General features: G+C 49.2%; 1 protein-coding gene across 2 annotated transcripts in view; it reads right to left on the reverse strand.

Moving 5' to 3' along the window:
• The window catches only part of CLK3 (CDC like kinase 3), a 497,011-nt gene that overhangs the window by 318,147 nt on the left and 160,331 nt on the right, over nt 1-18,533 (reverse strand). The window lies entirely within an intron of this gene.

Genomic DNA, 18,533 nt, shown 5'->3' on the forward strand with positions numbered 1-18,533 from the left:
GTAGCTTCAATACTTATGTTGACTGAAAGCAGTAATTTCGCTTTATTTGAAGCTACAGTTCATCAATATGGGGCATGGAAGGAAACAACAATACTGAACCAAAAGAAATCAGAGCAGTCAATATATTCGTGAGGCAGGCCAACGTCAAAGGAGACAACCTCCTTTGGACGGGAAGGAAGGCTTCCAGAAGTGGTTCATGGAGATCCACCATATAAGAATATACAGAAGGATTAGGTAGAGGTGGAAGCACCTGACAATGGCGCTGGAACTGCAGAAAACAAAACAAGGTGGGTTAATGAACGTAGTGGGATAATACTCACCTCTGTGTCTTTATTAAAACCTAGCCTTTCTGACACCAAGGCTAGGAAAATCTCAAATTTTTTTTTTTGACATTTGGAGTTGTTATTGAAGAATTATTTATTTTTTAAAATGTTATTATTGAAGTTAGCATATTAGATTACAGCACTTTCATGACACAATGACATATTGTTGATCAATATTCCTAGGCGTTATTATTGTTGTTGCTGTACATTTCAAAAGGATAAGATTTTTAATTAACAATCAACAAAGTAGGCGTACGTCAGCACATGCATGTAACAATTCTGATTGCTCAGCATTCTCACAGAAAAAGGAGGATAAATAGCTATATTTTACAGAGTCAGTACATTCGTGGTGAACAGTTGGTACATCTCATCATACAGGTACAGGCAAGTGGTCGTAATATCCGATATCAACGATAGGCTTAAATTGAGAGTTCAATTTCCTTAGATACGATCCGCCATGTAGCATTAGTTATGCGTATCAACAGCGATACAGACACATAGGCAGAGTTGACAGTCTCGTTAAGTGCAACACCAATGAGTCACCCTTCCAGACCATCGGGCTCAGCTGGGGGGGACACTTCTCTGTTGCGTGACCACTGTAAGAATGGTTCCCAAATGTCTCTAGGCCTCGAGGCAGTTGGCATCAGATCCCAATACACACCCAGTTGTGTGTGGCCATATGTCACATCTGACAGCCAGTCTGCAAATTTAGGTCGGAGGCTGCGACCCCATTTCATAGCCACCTGTCTTTTGGCATATAATAACAGCAGAGCATGCAATTTCCGACTTTTGGGCTCAGTGTGTGCCACCCACCCTAGGAGTCCAAGGATTGGGGAAGGATCCTCAGTTCTATTTAGGATTTGGTTGATGGCGACAAAAACTTCCGACCAATAGTCAAATAGAGCCGAGCAGTTCCAAGCCACATGCAGAAAAGAAGCACCCTCTTCCCCACATTTCCAGCATCTGTCATCTTCTCTAACACCCATACGATGAAGCGCTAGTGGGGTGCGGTAGTATCTATGGAGGAACTTAAAGTGTATGAGCCTACGTTTGTAGTTGTGGGAAAGTTCCAGCAGTTGCTTACAGCAGAATGACCACTGCTCGTCAGTCAAGGGCGTCTCTAGTTCCTCGTTCCACAACTGCAAAGATCTAGGCACCACAATAGGGGATTGCTCCTGCATGGTATTATATAAGCGTGACACCAGTTTTTTCCGGGATGCTCTCGCCAATATTTATTTATTTATTTATTTTGCATCTTGTAACGCGCAAACTAAAACCCGAAGGTGTCAAGGCGCCTAACAAAAAGATCAAAAAGCGGGCACCACTACTCATACGCTTGGACAAAGAGACGTGTTTTGAGGGCAGCTCTGAAGGTTTGAAGGGAGGGGAATATGTTTTGTAGTGCATGTAGGTGTGGCGGCTCTTCAGGGAATTTGTCCCACATTGCTTTGCATGCAGATTTGAGTTTGTGGTGTGTGAACTTATCTTTGAAAGTCAATGTTTGGTCTGCCTCCGCAGACTGCAGGTCTAGGAACCTGCCATCTGGATAGAGATCTGCAAACGTGTGTAGCGCTGATCCTGCGAGGGAGATGTCTCCTCCACCCTCGTCGAGGCACGGGAGCATGGGGTTTTGTCTAAGGGGAATCGCAGGCGCATACAACAGGGGTAGGGCAGCACGCCGTTGCAGTTCACGCCAGACCCAGCGCAGCATGTTGGCCGAATCAATGTCCTGTGTTGGCCTGGGGGTTTTTCGATACAGGGCTACATTCAGGGATAGTGGAGCTACCATGTCTATCTCTACCGCTACATGTGGCTGATAAGGCGTAGGATAGGCCCAGAAGTGGAGGTATTGGGCCTGCGCGCACAGTGCGTATAATTGCATGTCTGGAGCCAGTGCGTATAATTGCATGTCTGGAGCGCCCATGCCTCCCTGCCGCAGCGGCAATGTTAGCAATGCCCACGAGATTCTAGCTTGACTCCCAGCCCATACCAATGTCAGCAAATGTGAGCGCAGACAGGTGAAGAAGTGTTGTGTCAGTGGGATGGGTATGTTTGCAAATAGATAAAGAAATGTAGGCAGTACAATAATTTTCGCAAGTGCAATTCTCCCAGCCAGGGAAAGAGGGAGTTTCGACCATATGGCCACTTTACTTTCAAGCCAGGACACCGCCCTACCAAAATTTAGAGGCCAGACGTCTTGAAGCTTACGGCTGACCCAAACGCCGAGGTATTTGACCTCATCTGCTTCCCAGCGTAACGGGTAGTCAGAATTTACCTCAACAGTATTATCGGTTAATGGAAACATTACCGATTTGGACCAGTATATGGACACACCGGACAAACCTCCAAACTTAACAAATTCCCTCAGTAGCGGATTTAAATTTTCAGTTGGGTTAATTACGTACAAGGTGACATCGTCTGCATAGAGTGAGATCAGCAAACTACGGGAACTGAAGCTTATACCCCTGGCGGTATGGTGTTGTCTAATTCTAGCCGCCAAGGGTTCCATAGCAATCGCGAATAGCAGTGGGGATAATGGACATCCCTGTCTTGTACCTCTGGATATCGTGAACGGGTCCGATACCATGCCATTCACTCTCACCCTGGCCTTAGGGGCAGTATATAGCAATCGAATTTGATTTATGAATAACGGGCTGAATCCCATGCGCTCCAGTATAATAAAAAGGTAGGGCCATTCAAGAGAGTCAAATGCCTTTGTGGCATCTAAAAATATAACTGCAGCTTGTACATCAGGATGCAGATAATGCAGCACCGAGAATACTGTTCTCAGGTTATGCGAGGTTGCACGGCCAGGTATGAAACCTGATTGGTCCGGGAGGGCCACCATTGGAAGCAGCGGCTGGAGACGATCTGCAATTATTTTCGCATATATTTTTACGTCTACATTTATCAGTGACAGAGGTCTGTATGAATCCAGGCACTGACTATCTTTATCTGGTTTCAGCAAAGTTATAATAAGAGCTTCCCTCATCGATTCGGGCAGTATACCCACCTCCAGGGCCTCCGCAAAGACTGCATGCAGCCGTGGGGCAAGTTCCTCTGCATATGTTTTGTAGAACGCCGCCGTTAGACCATCCGGTCCCGGGGCCTTATTAAGCGGGAGGGCTTTAATGGTTTTGACGATGTCTTGTACAGTAACGGGCAGGTCCATATATTTCCTATGTGCATTGTTAAACCAGACAAGCGCTATGGATTCTAAAAATGACAGAATATCATCTTGCGATGCAACATGTGTGGACGTATACAAGTTGGAGAAGTATGTGGCGAACGCTCGTAGTATGTCCTCATGTCCCGTTGTCACAGCCCCTGTAGAATCTATGATGGTGTGTACATGTGTTGGTGGTGCAGTGTTGTTTATCATTCTAGCCAAGGTCCGACTGGGTCTGTCCCCCTCACCATATCTCCGAGCCTCAGCCTGTTTACCCAGGAATTTCAGCTCGCGCTGGGCCTCCTCCGCGAAGTCTATTAGTTGAGCTTTTATCTGAGAGGCTAGATCTGGCGTGGGGTCAGTGCAAAAGAGGTGCTTGAGTGCTTTAATCTCTTTTTCTATGTCAGCTATGGTGGTGCTAATGGCCTTCAAAACCCCCGCTCTACGCGCTATACACTGCCCCCGTATGACCACTTTAAATGCGTCCCACAACACTGAATCAGTAGTAACTGAGCCTTCATTGTTAGCAAAATAGTATGTTATGTCGCGCCGTATTTCCTTAGTGAAGGCTGCATCTTGAAGTGCATGTGACGGGAGGCGCCAAGCGAACGCCCTAGTGGGGGCCCCAGGAATATCTAACTCTAGGAGACAGGGAGCGTGGTCCGAAAGGGATCGGGCCAGAATACCGACATCAACAGTCCAAGTGGACACGTCTTGGGACACTAGCCAAAAGTCCAGTCACGACCATGCAGCGTGATGTGCAGAAATGCAGGTTCCTATTGTCGCGCCTGCGTTTCGGGATCTCCATATATCAATCAGTGAACCCTCAACAATTATATCTCGTAATGCCTGGCTGGCGCGTGGATGTAGATGCCTGGACGTACCCTTTCTATCCAAGGAATCATCTATAACCACGTTGAAATCACCTCCCCAAGTAACCGTGGGGCAATCAAGAATCGCAATCTGTGCCCATATTTCCCTGAAGAACTCCGGGTCATCAACATTTGGCCCGTATACAGCAGCTAGTATTACATTCTTACCCAGTAAAGTGCCGTGCAGCACCACATATCTGCCTTCCTTATCACATATCACTGTATGCTCTTTCCAGTCAAGACCTCGACGTATAAGGATTGTAACACCTCTGGCATAATTAGAGAAGATAGCTGAATATACGGATCCCCATCTTGAATGTCTGAGTCTGGGTGAGCATGTGGAATTAATGTGCGTTTCTTGCAAGAAACAGATATCTATATTGTGTCTGAGTAGGTAACTATGCATCAATCTGGATTTCCTGCCATCGTTTAAGCCCCGTATATTCCATGTAAGAACTTTAGTCGCACCCATTACCTGTTGAATAGTAGTTTGCCAGTATACAGTAGCTGACCCATACTAGAGCAGTGTATTCCAAAAAGAACCTGTATCAACATGCAGTACTGACGGCTTGCCAAACAACCCCAATTCCAACTCCACCCCCCTCCTACACCAACCCCCCAATTAGGTTGTGTCAATATCCCCCCAACACGCCAAAAGCGTTTGAACAGTAAAACCTTTGAATTGTGGGAGACACCCCTCGGAGGCGCGGCATCTCGAGCGTACAACCCTGTTTACACAGGGCGGCTGCACCATTTTAGGCTGTTTCGCTAGTGCGAAGATCAAAGCACCTCTTTGCTATAAATCATAAATAACATTTGGATTGTCTCGTAGGTGCAATCAAAGGGATATCGAATACAGTACCCATGGTCTATGCCAGATTAGTAACACACATCACAGCAATAAGAGCAGTCGATAAACTAAACAGGATCATAGCAATAATCGCAGTAACATGTGTACCACATCCAAAAGTAATAACACAACAAGGTAAGTTAGATTCAGTCATTGTCACTCAGCTGGCCTCCGGCGTCGATCTCGGCTGGGGCCTTCCCTTTGGACCTGGGTTTACTTATATGCTTTGCAAACTTTAGAGCAGAGCTTGCGTTAAGGAAGTGATGGGTTGTGCCGTCATGCACGAACCTTAGTTTGGCAGGGTACATGAGGGAGTATGGGATTTCCGCTTGGAGTAACAGTCTTTTGGCAGGTAGAAATTCCTTCCTGGCAGCCTGCACCAGTGGCGTGAAATCAGGATAGAAAGATACAGTATTCCCTTTGTGAGTTATTTTCCCTTTCTCCCTTGCCAAGCGTAATATTAAGTCCCTATCTTGGTAGTTGAGGAGCTTAATTAGGATCGGTCTTGGCGGGGCGCCAACAGGTGTTTTTTTTCCCCAAATTTCTGTGCGCCCGTTCGACAGAGAACACCGGAGAGAGATGTGGATCGAAAATATTGTGTAGCAGTTCAGTTATGAAGACCTCCATTTTCCCCATCACTGTGGTCTCCGGAATCCCTGTGACCCGAACATTGCACCTCCGAGAGCGCGCTTCCCAGTCGTCTGCCTTGGCACACAGTGTTTCGATTCTCTTCTCCATGCTGGTTATATGCGACTTGGTGTCCTGTTGAAAGTCACAGCCCTCCGTGTGCCTATTTTCAAGGCTGTCGAGGCGCGTTTCGTGCGTGGCAACCTGGGAGCGCACATTTTCTAGCTGGGCAGTCATGGCCTCCAATTTTGCATCTATACCTTTGAGGCTGGAGCGTACCTCCAGCAGCAGCGCAGTAACATCCAGTTCTTGAGGAATCTCTTGAGGCGACCCCCCTGCAGCCATGGAGTCCTGCTCCAACTGTTTGATTTGCTTTTTCTGTTCAAACGTGAGCCTCGGCTGTCGGGGGTCGCCTTCCCCATGGTTCAGTGTCCGGATCAGGCGCTCTCTGCAATAACACGTGTAGTGGCGCAGCGCTTCCCAGGTGCCCCCGTGCCCCCTGGTGCGCAGCGCAGGTCTCCACACGCACCGGTCAGGTGAGGCACGCCAATCTCTCTCACAGTCCCCCTGGCTATATATCGCCCAATGTATATGAAGACGACAGCCCCGAGGGCATGCAGGAACTGCACTGCTGTGGCAAGGCCTCCCGCAGCACACGTCTCGGTCCGGTAACCGAGTGGACCGGCTACCATGCACGGGTCATCATTTAGGCCACGGAACCACACCCGCCACACCGGCAGCCACTAGTCTCGATGTAAAGTATGGGCAGGTTAAGGCAGGGCCACGTCTCATGCCGTAGGTACCAATGCGCTTTGGTCTGAGGAGATCAGCTAATACCATCCAGCACATAAATCACACCCAAAGTAGCCGAGCAAAGGTAAGTGCAGTCCCCGAGCACAACAACTAGCCACCAGCACCACCTCGATGAGTTTTAGCCTACCGAGTCTCCAACGACCCGATGCGTGGCGCAGTCAGCGGCAATGCCCCTCAACAAGGGGCCGTGGGTGTATGGTATCGCTCCAAGTGGGTGTAAGGACAGCAGTCTCCAAAGCGCCTATGCCCAGCCTGAAGGTCACTTATATCGGCCCCATCTGCGACAGTTTTCTCAACAGGGATTCCCCAGTTCAAAATGGCGGCCCCTCGCCCCAACTATCTACTCATCCAGGGAGCAAGTGCACAAAAAGGTCCTCCGGGGCGCGAAAAAGGATCTTCATACGGGGCATAAGCACAACCAGGGTCGCGCCCTTTCCCAGACTCCATCCACAAGCGCCCCGGCCGCCCTCCGCCGTCCTGCGGTTCGACGCGTCAGGCCCACTCAGCAGCGTCCTCGATTTGTGCAGGGCGCCCGCGCAGACCTCCAGTGCCGCCGGGCCGCAGCACGACGTCGCTGCGGTCCCGACAGTCAGGGCTCGCCGGCGCGGCTCCATCCACGCAGGAGTCTCAGGACTTTGGTCGATGGTGCCTCGGGCCAGCCGAAGTCGTAGCTGTACGGGTCCGTGCTTTCAGGTACAGAAACAGCAAGGATTTTAGAAGGATTTGTGTTGCAGCCGGCGGAGCTCGCTAGTTAAGCGGCCATCTCGCTGCTCGTTCGGCCACGCCCCCCAGGAAAATCTCAAATTAATGACAAAGACCGGAGTCTCATATTTTGCTTGCAAAAAAAGCATTAAAAGAACAGTATCTGATACATTTGTAATAGGTTTATCATAATAAGATCTGAATGTATTAGCATTCTACCAATCTGCAGATTTGAGAATGTCATGCTAACTAGCACCTGCCCAAAAAGCCCTAGAGGTCATAGCTTCTCTGGCTAAATGGATGGCAAAAGAATCAATAGCAATACCGGCCAAGGACATGATCCATTTTACCCAACGGGCCAAAGTTGGAGAAGAATCAGGTTTCTAGAAGGAAATGAGCAACTGGGTAGAAGAGGGAGATCTCAAATCTACAGTTTGTGAAACATAATATTTTAGACAATTTTCAACACATATTGTTGGCTGTGAAGGAAAAAAAGGTTAATTAATGGTAAATAAATTAGTACGCCTATTAACCTGAAAAGAAACACAAAGGGAAGAGTAGTGGAAGGAAGACACATCCAAGGCCTTAACTTCAGAAACTTGTTTCAAGGAAATAAAACACAAAAGCATTGTCAATTTTGTGGATAATTGCTAGAGAGCGGTGCACATTATCTTGCCATGAGAGAAACATGTTTAATACCAAATTAAATTCCCACAAAGTATTAAATTTGATGACCGGAGGATTAACTCCCTTTAAAAGACGCAAATGAATGGGTGTTCACCAATGGATCTTCCACACACTCAAATGTGTTACGTAGAAATGGCAGATCTGTAAGTATTGATGGTGCGATAAGCTTTTCCCTGAGTAGTTAGAGAGGCTAGAAAGGGGAAAAACAGAGTGACATCTGCTGAAACTGGATCTGAACTCCTGTCCACACACTAGCTAGACCAGGCCAACAAGGCTGATTTGTAGAGTTTGAACGTACCAGGGGCCCAAGATTGCTGAATGAGGTGAAGTTCCTGGGGTTCTCCTGGATGACCTGAAATCCTCTAATCAGTGAGAAATAGAGAGCCCTCTAGAATCAAGCTGTATCGCAGACCCTGAGGGTTAAGCAACAGGTCAGGGAAATGAGGAAACCAAATTGACCGCATCGTGCACCCCAACCTATACGACTTGCATCGAATTCTAAGGCAAGATCTGGGGCTGCAGAAAAAAATGTTCTCCCATTCCTGGTGTCCATATGAGTCAGCCACCACACAAGCTTTTCTTTGGACTCTGGATTGAAAAAACAGGGTTGGAATAAGCTAGACCTCTGTAGAGGTGGCAGATGTTTAATCTCAGAAGGGCACGATAATGAAGAGGGCCCAGAAAGATTAAATGAATCGAAGAGGCCAACAGGCCTACCAGACGAGCCAGTGATCTGAGAGAAAAGTGTGTGAGAGAGAGGGAATGATGAATTTCCATTTTGGTGAGGGTTTCCTTATGCTGAGGAAGCTGAAGGATCAACCAAGATGTATCAGAAAGCTCAGAAATTCTATTTGACATGAAGGAATCAGAGCAGACTTCTGAACAGTGATGAGAAATCTCAAGTGAAATAGTAGATCTTGGAAAATTTGTAAATGAGACATTAACACATCCTTGTCTTGAGACAATATTAGAAAATCGTCTAGATAGACAACCTGGTTCCTTGAGCTCTGAGAAAAGCTACAACAGATTTGATGATCTTGGTGAAACAGCAAGGAAAAACCAAAAGCATAGTGGTCGGGAAAGCAATTCCTGCCTTTGCCAACCCATGATAAAACATGTGGGGAAAAGTTCTTTTTGAGGGAAAACTGGGCTTTGTCTATAGTGGCAAAGACGGTGACATATTTTCCAAGTTCCTTAATAAAGGAGTCTCCAAATAAAAGACCATTAGGCAAAGCACCTTCCTCGTTAGTATCAAGGCTACTAAGTTTCGGGTCAATTTTAAGAAGCAGGCTACTGCTTCTTTCCTGAGAAATATGGGCGTTGGCATTGCCCAAAATACAAATAGCCTATTGGGCCCAGTTAAATAAGGTTTCTGGATCCACCTCAGTGCCTTCCATCTTAGCCTTCTTGGCCAAATTCAGTATTCTGGTCAGATTACTAACCAAATCCAAAATACAGTCCTGACAATAGGACTCGGCTCTGTCCACCCCTTTCTTTGGGTCTGTCCCATATTTTGTAAACTTCATCAACATCTTGGGATCAATGACGGGAGTGGGAGTAATGTTGTTGAGAAGAGGTGGGTGGGGGCATTCAGATTTTTGCTTATTACAGTAAGAGTTTGTAGGAAAGTGGGTTTCTGTTGCAATAACTGCCCCACCTTTTGCCAGACTTCTGATGCCTTTTTTCTTGATGTGCCCTGGGTCCCTGCCAATCAGATTCCCAGGGCCTGTGTTCTTTCCCAAAACCTAACCCAATTGGCATCTCTGGCCACAGGCCAGCCCCTGGTAAATGGTAAGCACTGTGACCAGGGAAGACCTCTAAGGGCTGCAGCACTTATTGTGCCACCCTTAGAGGCCCTGTACACTTACACACATACACTGCCTTTGCATGCTGCGTGTTTTGGTGCAGAACAAAGTAAAGAGTCGATATGGCACACATCCCTGTGTGCCATGCCTACAACCCACTGCCCTGGCATAGATCAGTCACCCCTCTAGCTGGGTGCCCTATGCCAGTGGTGAGGGTACAGGTGCATGAGCCCTGTACCCCTAAGTCCATTCTTAGACATTGTAAGTGCAGTGCTGTAAATAGAAGTATATGGTGCTGGCAGCTTGTCATTACGAACTCCACAGCACCATAATGGCTACACTGAAAACTGAGAAGTTTGCTATCAAACTTCTCAGCACATTAAACCCACACTGATGCCAATGTGGGATTTAATGAAAAATGCACACAGAGGGCATCTCAGAGATGCCCCCTGAAAACTAACCCACCACTAGTGTCCAGGCTGAGTGGCTGCTTTCAGCTGCGACCACCAGACATGTTTCTGGACCCCTGTGTCGAGAGCCTGCTGCTCTCTGGGGCCTGAAACAATGCACATCCTGGGACGAGGTGCCAAGTCTCCTCACTCATGATGGGCAGGGTTAACAAAGGGGAAGCTTCAAAGGCTGTCGCCTTTGTGAGCCTCCCCAGACCATTTGTTGCTTTCAACAACTGGTCCCCACTGGTTCTACCCCCCCACTTTGGGCGGGAGAGCCGGCGGGAAAAATAAGTGAGGGAAAGAGGTGTGCACACCTCTGCCAACTCCACCCCTCAAGTGCGGAAGCAAGGTGAAGCACAACTCTGACTCCCCACCATCTTGAGGATGGGGAACCAACCAACCAGGGACAGGCTCCTGCCCCCTTCCCACTGGAGGGTGGCACGATAGGGGGTGTACCCACCCCAGGGAAGGGACCCATTGGTCCCTACCCTTTACCTACTGTAATGCCCCTAAATCTAGTATTTAGGGGGCACCCTGAACCTTCTTCCTCAGATCCAGAAACGACAAGAAGAACAGAAGAAGAAAGACCGAACAGCCATGCAGCCAGCTAACAAGAGACTTGTAGAATGGTAGGGCCGAATTCGACCAAGAACCCTTCAGTATTTGCCCGGCGTTAGCCGCCTCTCATACCATTCGAGATTACCAAACAAAGAGGCAGGCGCTGGAGACAGAAGGCAGGAAACAGGAGTTTATTCCGATGGAGCAGAACACGTCAAATCAGACAACAAGGTATCTTCTCGAGGTGCTCTAAACGCATCCTTGAGGCCTGGCCTCTTATACACAGGTTTATTGCTTTATTACATAGAACACATTCTTGTTAATACTTTGATGTACGGAAAGGCATCCTCGGAATCTCCGCTCCAAACCCGTTCCCACACATATTTACAGTAAAAGTCCCCACCCCGATCTCAGTAGGTGATGACTATCGCGCAGCTGGATATCCCGCCGGCTCCCGGAATGTGTGCGGCTGATCGGATCTCATGGGGTGGGGGCTTTTATCAGTCATAGATTCTTTGAAGAGGGACAGCTTCCTACTGTAGGGGGCAATAAACTGTATCCGCAGGGCTAGGTGATGGCCTGGGATCGGGCGGGACAATCGGGCACAGAGGAAGGGGGTTCATCAAAGGATGCGTGATCATTAAAGGGACGGAGGGAGGTGTTAGTCGGGTACGGGATGTGGCTCCGAGGCAGGGCCGCGCTGAAGGGGTGGTTTATGGCCCAAGCATGTGAGAACGTGGGCTGTCAGCGCGCGGGGGATGCTGGCGGGGTCAGAGAGAGAGAGAGACGCGCTGGCTATCGGCAGTGGGCAGAGAGGCCATGGCGTTCAAAATGGCTGCTACTTACGCGCAAATTTGAGCTAAAAGGGGACAAGATGGTGCCGATAATGTTTACGTCGCAATCTAGATTTTAACAGTCCTCCCTTTTCAACATATCTAGCCAGCTTGTCAATTTATGTCTATCCCCATCATATTACGGATTTCTACATCATACAAAGCTTTCATGCGTTCAGCTTCAAAGTTCGGAGTCTTAGGGCAAACACAGTTAGCAAATAGTGAATACAGAGGTGGCAAGCATTGAATACCCAGGCAGAGTCCGCATATTACGACGATTGGTATCAGTACAATCATGAGCAACCTCCATCCCTAGTCCTTTACAGTACTCCAGAACCAACTCCCGAGCGACCATCCTTCTTGTTCCTGATGAACTTCTGAGGAGAGTCTGTGGAGGTGTTCGATGGCCTTGTAAACGGAGGGTGAATTGTCTGGTATGTAGGTACAACAGCTGGACCCGATGATACGACATGCTCCTCCACGGTCCGCCAGAACCACATCCAGAACAAGGCGGTTTTGAAGGGCCACCAGACGGACCGCCTGAAGCTCGGCTGTATTGTTTGTGAGGATACCAGCTGTAATGTTCATCGTTGTCTCGACTGCCTGGGATAAATGTCGAATGGCACGACTGTTCGCCATCGGACCCCAAAGTGGAACAAGTCCTTTCATTGCATCCAAGAATTGTGCTCCAGTGGAGTCGGCCCGCTCGATGTCCTTTGCTCGTCTCTGTCGGTGATGGTTTGCCGGAGCCACATAGGTTGGAGGAAGGATGAAGGCTATGTAGCAGGTACCTCCCCAGCCCTTTGGGAGCCAAGTATAGGCTTTTGTACCACAGACGAAGTACATGTTTGGAGAGGTGACAAAAGAGGGTGGGTCGGTTGAGTACAAAGTTCTGGTGATGCGGCAAGTGCTGTGGCCCACCATTTGTGTCCCATGGCCTGTGATGCATACGAGGCCCGAGACATTGACGACAGATAGGGCCACAGTCAGGGTGGCAGCTGTTCGTTTCCGGAGGTAGGAGAAGGTGGGTCTGGCTGGATTGTTGAATATTTGCATCTCCACCCTTTCTTTGGCGGGGATGTCCATGTGAACAGAGGCATTGGAGGATAGAGGGCAAAAAGGAGCAGCAGCTCTCCCGGTTTTGTTCAGCCAGACTCCATGATAAAAGTGTGACATAGTTTCGCCGGAAGTGGCGTTGTCTCTGTAGCTCTCTTGCAAGAGGATCAGCCAGGCAAGGCAGGAGCCATGAACAGAGAAAGGTGAAGGGATGAAGGGGATGGAATGTCCGGTGGCATGTGGTATCAACCCACAGATCCAGCAGTTCGTGGCATTTGCAGCAACGTTGTGCTGGTGCAGCAACTGTACAAAGGAGTTGTTCCAGAACTCCTTACACCTTTCTTGGATTTGAGGTGAAAGAGAGACCAGGTAGTGTTCTTTCATGGTGGTAGGCTGTGCAGTCGTTAGAAATGTCTTATGAGCCGGTGCGTTCTCTTCCACGATCCAGAAGGTAGTCATGAGGAGGAGGCAAAAGAGAAGAGTGATAAGAAGAGCAATAGTCTTTGAGCTGTGCAAACTGTCAGTTTTCGGGTTCCTGTAGCGGGTCTTCGGATGTCCGGTTGCTTCCATCATCTTCGTATCGGGCGCTTCCATCATCTTCAAGGTGCTCGGTAGTGGGCAGAACCACAGACTTCGTTTGGTTTCTCTCCTGGCAGCCTTTGTAGTGTTAGGCCGCCGCTCTGAGAATGATAACATAGTCAGTGGTCTACTTAGCCGAAGCTCCCTCCTTTCGTCGCAGGTTATACCCTTCTCTGGATGGCACAGTGGGATCAGGGAATTTCGCCAATTCGAGTGTCTCTGTTTCAGGGTAGCAGCTCAGGGATGGTCGGTCTTTGTTCAGGAGCTCTTCCTGGGTGCTCACGTCTTCGGTCGACGTCAGGGCCGGAGAGATTTTCTTGCAATGATGTGCATGCAGCCAATTTCGCTTCCCCTCCACTCGAAGAGCTGTTCGGGTGGTGATCAAGACTTGCCAAGGGCCCATCCAGCGGGGTTCCAGACTCTTCTCCCGCTGGAAGTTCCGAATCAGGACGAAATCTCCAGGCTGGATGGTATGTCCGGGGCCCCTGGAAGCATCGGGGATGGCCTGCAGCACCTGATGATGAATAACAGACAGTGTTTTAGTTAGGTTATACAGGTAGTCAGACATTAGGACGTCCGGGACGTCGTGAATAGATGTCGGTTTGGGTGCGGACCAGATACTCATGGGCCGGCCGAAAACGACCTCGTAAGGGGTCAAGTGGTGTTTGGTGGGGGTGGAACGCATTGACAGCAATGCTAGGGGGAGAGCGTCTGGCCATTTTAGTCCTGTGGTAGCCACTATTTTCGCCAGTTTTAGTTTCAATGTGGCATTGTGCCGCTCGACCAGTCCAGCAGATTGGGGGTGGAAAACTGCGTGGAATTTCTGTCGTACCCCCAGTCCTTTCAGGATGAGCTGGATAACCTCGGCTACAAAGTGGGGGCCATTGTCACTCCACAAAATTCGACAAAGGCCGTAGCGAGGGAAGAATTCTTTCAGTAGTACTTTTGCAGTGGCAATGGCAGTGTTGTCACGAGTCGGGTAGGCTTCCACCCACTTGCTAAAAGCGCACACAACAACAAGCACGTACTTCAGTCCTTGGCATCTTTCTAACTGGATATAGTCCATCTGTAGGACTTCAAATGGATGGTTGGGGACCCCGAACCCTCCCCGGGGTACGACAGTTCCTTTCCCAGGGTTGTGTTGCAGGCAGACTAGACATTGTTGGACTAATCGTTTGGCCGAGTCTGTAATTCTATCGTTATGCCAAACTCGGGAGACAAGTTCGGCCATAGGGGCAGATCCTATGTGTGCAGGGGAATGGGCCATCGTCAGTATGGGGATCAAGTACGAGTTGGGCAACAACCATTTGTTCATGTCTTTTGTCCGCCAGCAGCCTTCATCATCCTTTAATCCCACCCGTGCCCATTCAGTCAATTCTTGTGGTGAGCTGGCCATTTGGATGTCCCTAATAGTTTCCCTAGCGTCCGTCCCTTTTTCTGCTTGTGACCTAGTCACGTACATGCGAGTCGTCGTCCTGTTCTCAGCTGTGGTTCGGGCAGTGATGTTTGCCAGTGCATTTCCCTGTCCAATGATGTCTGTTACCTTTTTGTGTGCTTGGCATTTGATTACGGCAAGTTGTTTGGGGAGGAGAACCGTTTCAGTCAGAGCGGAGACTAGATCTCCGTGCAGGATGGGCGTGCCATGAGATGTCAGAAATCCCCTCTCCTTCCATAAGAGCCCAAAATGATGCACCACCCCGAAGGCATACTGGCTGTCCGTGTAAATGTTTGCTGTCGTCCCCTTTGCTAGGATACATGCTCGTGTGAGGGCAATCAGTTCTGCCGCTTGGGCGGATCGTTGCGTGATGTGGGCGGTTTCAACTACAGTTCGGGCTGTGGTAACTGCATAGGCAGCCGAGGTGGTGCCGTCGGGGAGTTTAATGCAAGAGCCGTCTACCCATAGCTCTCCGTCAGGGTTTGGGAAGGCAGTGTCTCGGAGGTCAACTCTACTCCTAGTCTGTTCGTCCGTGAGGGTCACACAGTCATGTATTGGGGGCACATCGGGATCGTTTTCAGGCAGAGGCAGCAAGGTGGCTGGGTTCAGTGTGGTGCATCGTTTCAGCGTGATGTGAGGTGCGAGCAGTGTCAGTTCGTACCCAGTCAGTCGTGCGCTGGTCAGGTGTTGTGTCTTGGTCTGGTTTAGGAGGGTGTCAACAGCATGAGGCACTAGTACCGTGAGGGAATTCGAGAGTACGATTCCCTCACTTTGTCGGATAGAGACAGCAGCAGCGGCTACTGCTCGAAGGCAGGCAGGCAAAGCTCTTGCTACAGGGTCAAGAGTGGCAGAGAAATAGGCACATGGTCGTTGTTTGGGGCCAATGGACTGAGTCAAGACAGACAAAGCGCATCCCTCCCTTTCGTGAGTGTAGAGAGAGAAGGGCTTTGTATAATCAGGGGTTCCTAGGACGGGCGCTGAACAAAGGGCGTCTCGTAGTTCCTTGAAGGAGGATTGACATTCAGGGGTCCAAAGGAGCGGGAAGGGGACATCTTTAGCCAGTAGGGAAAGTAGTGGTTTCACAATGAGGCTGAAATTTGGCAACCATTGTCGGCAGAAGGAGGTGAGGCCAACCAAAGAGCGGACTTGCTTCGGGGTTTTAGGGATAGGGGTCTCTAGAATAGCCTGTATTCGATCGGGTGTGAGATTTCTCCCGTCTTTGGACAAGAGGTGGCCTAGGTAAGTGACTTGAGGTTGGCAGAATTGCAACTTCTTCTTGGAGACCTTGTGGCCATTTTCCGCGAGGAAGTGCAGGAGTTGGATGGTGGCCGTGACTGCAAGTGGAGTGGTGTCGGCCGCCAAAAGGATATCATCGACGTACTGTATCAACACCACTCCATCCGGCAATTGGACTGCATCCAGCTGTCTCTTGAGGGCCTGGCTGTAGATGCTTGGACTTTCAGTGTAGCCCTGGGGTGCTCTGCAAAATCTGTAAGAGCGGGATTTTAAGGTGAAGCCGAAAAGGTAGCGGCTGTCCGAGTGAATGGGGATGGAGAAGAATGCGTTCTTGAGGTCGATTACCGTGAAGGTGGTGGCAGTGGAAGGAATCAGGGTCAGAATGGTGGTGATGTCTGAGACTACAGGGTACTGGGGTACAACCACTTTGTTGACTTCTCGTAGGTCGATGATGAAGCGGTACGCTTTTTCATCTCCCTCACCCTGCTTCTTCACAATGGGTAGGATAGGGCTGTTGCAAACATTGCTAACTACTTCTTATACCACTCCTGCATCTACCAGGGACTGGATGATTTTTACCAACGCCTTCTCGCCTTCGGGCGATATCCGATACTGCGGGAGTTTGGGGAGTACTGCGTCCTGTCGAACAGTTATGTGTACAGGGTCTATCATCATGCGTCCTACGTCTGAGTCAGTCTTTGCCCATAGGTACAGAGGTAGGGTGTCGAGTAAGGACAAGTCAGTGTCAGTGATAGAAAACATGCGTTGTGTGCGACAAGATCTGAGCAGTGTTGGGTTGTCGTACAGGATGACTCGAACTCCGTCTTGTGAACACCTAATAGTAGCTCGAAAATGTTTCAATAAGTCAAGTCCCATAATGGCGTCGGGGGTGTTGGAGGAGAGCAAAAACGTCGTGTCAGTGGTGTTATTGTCCAAGTTAAAAGAGATCGGTGTGGACAAGGGATTAGTGGAGGGCGTTCCATCAAAACCTATTGATGTCACATGTGAGCCAGACAAGGGTGCCCTGGGAATCAATCGTTTAGACAACGCACTACGTGTTGCACCAGTATCTACCAGAAATGGAGACTTCGTACCTAGGACCTTAGCGGTGACATAAGGACCTTGCTGGTCAACATAGAACTCGACTGGATCCCTTCCTTGCCCTTGGCAGTCCTATGCAAAGTCGTGGGCATTGTCGCAGTCAGACTGTTGGCACTGATTCTGTCGGGGACGGTCAAACGTGTTCGGTCTACCAGGTCTGTCATTGTTGGTGTCGCTTGTGTGCCCTCGTCCCTGTACTCTATTTCTCGGTCCGCCCGCTACGTCTCTCGTGTCTTTATTTCTGAGTGCTTCTTGCAGAACTGGACATTGAGATTTCCAATGGCCAAATCCTTTGCAAAACGCACACTGGTTCTCATCGAGGTCTGTTCGTGGAGCGCCGGGTGCGGTTGTGCGGTCTCTAGGGGGTGGATTTCTAGGAGCATTCGACTGGTAGTTCCCTCTATACTGTTCCCTTCCTATAGTCACCCCTTGCAACTGAGCAATCATTACCCTCTCTTTCAAGTCCTTTTTCTTTTTCTCAGTCGCTTGATTGTTCTCGTTCTTTTGTCGCTCATAGTATTGAGCCATCTGAAGGATAGCTGCGGGCTTGGAGGCCGCCCAACTACTCTCGCTAGTCTGTAGTTTCTGCGAGACTTCTGGTGTCAGGCCTTTCACATAGTTCTGGACAAACAAGTGATGTCCGGTTGCAGTGGTCATGTCCTGGCCGCTGTAATCGGAGAACACCGTTTCAAACCGGGAGAAGTATTCTGATACGTCTTCCTGGGGTTTCTGGCGACAGGCCGTTACTACCGACCAGTCCACCTTCCTTTCTGGGACTAAGGTTTTTAATTTCTGCACGATCTTATCTGGTAGGTCTAGAATGGCTTTCATAGGTTTCTGTCCCGGCTCTCGCTGTTTGTCTACATCACCGAGTTGTATCCAGGTATGTCCGAACAGCTCAAGGTGGTCGACTTTCCGGAGTTGCTTCCACACATCAGCAGGCAGACATAACCCGAAAAACAAATCGATATCCGCTAGGGTCATAATCGTTGAACCCAGAGCGGGGCGTATGGAGGGGGCATGTAGATGATCGGGGGACCTAATAGTAAATCATCGTTCGTCCGCTGTTTCGAAGGTAGCTCGGGGTAAAGTGTAGAGGGTGTCCTGACGGGACACTGGCCTGATGATTCGGAATCTTGTTTTAGCTTGGTTTCCTCTCTTTCTTTTATTTCTTCCTTTAATTTGTTAGCGGCCAGGTGAGCTGCCTTGCGTAATTCCTTTTCTAACCTGACCTCATTTCTCTTCTTTCGCTGTTCCGTTTCTTTGCGCCACATGCCTAAGCTATCGAGCATAGTGGGTGTTGTCTTATTGTTATAAAGGGCTGTTTCCAGCGCGTTTATTTTGTCGTTATCAAAGGATCCTATCAGTGGCCACTGACTTCCCCGATCCTTTCTCGTGTATTTATGCCACAGCTTACTATAAGCCACGGTGACTA

This window comes from Lissotriton helveticus, chromosome 3_2 (assembly GCF_964261635.1).
Source record: "Lissotriton helveticus chromosome 3_2, aLisHel1.1, whole genome shotgun sequence".
NCBI lineage: Eukaryota > Metazoa > Chordata > Amphibia > Caudata > Salamandridae > Lissotriton > Lissotriton helveticus.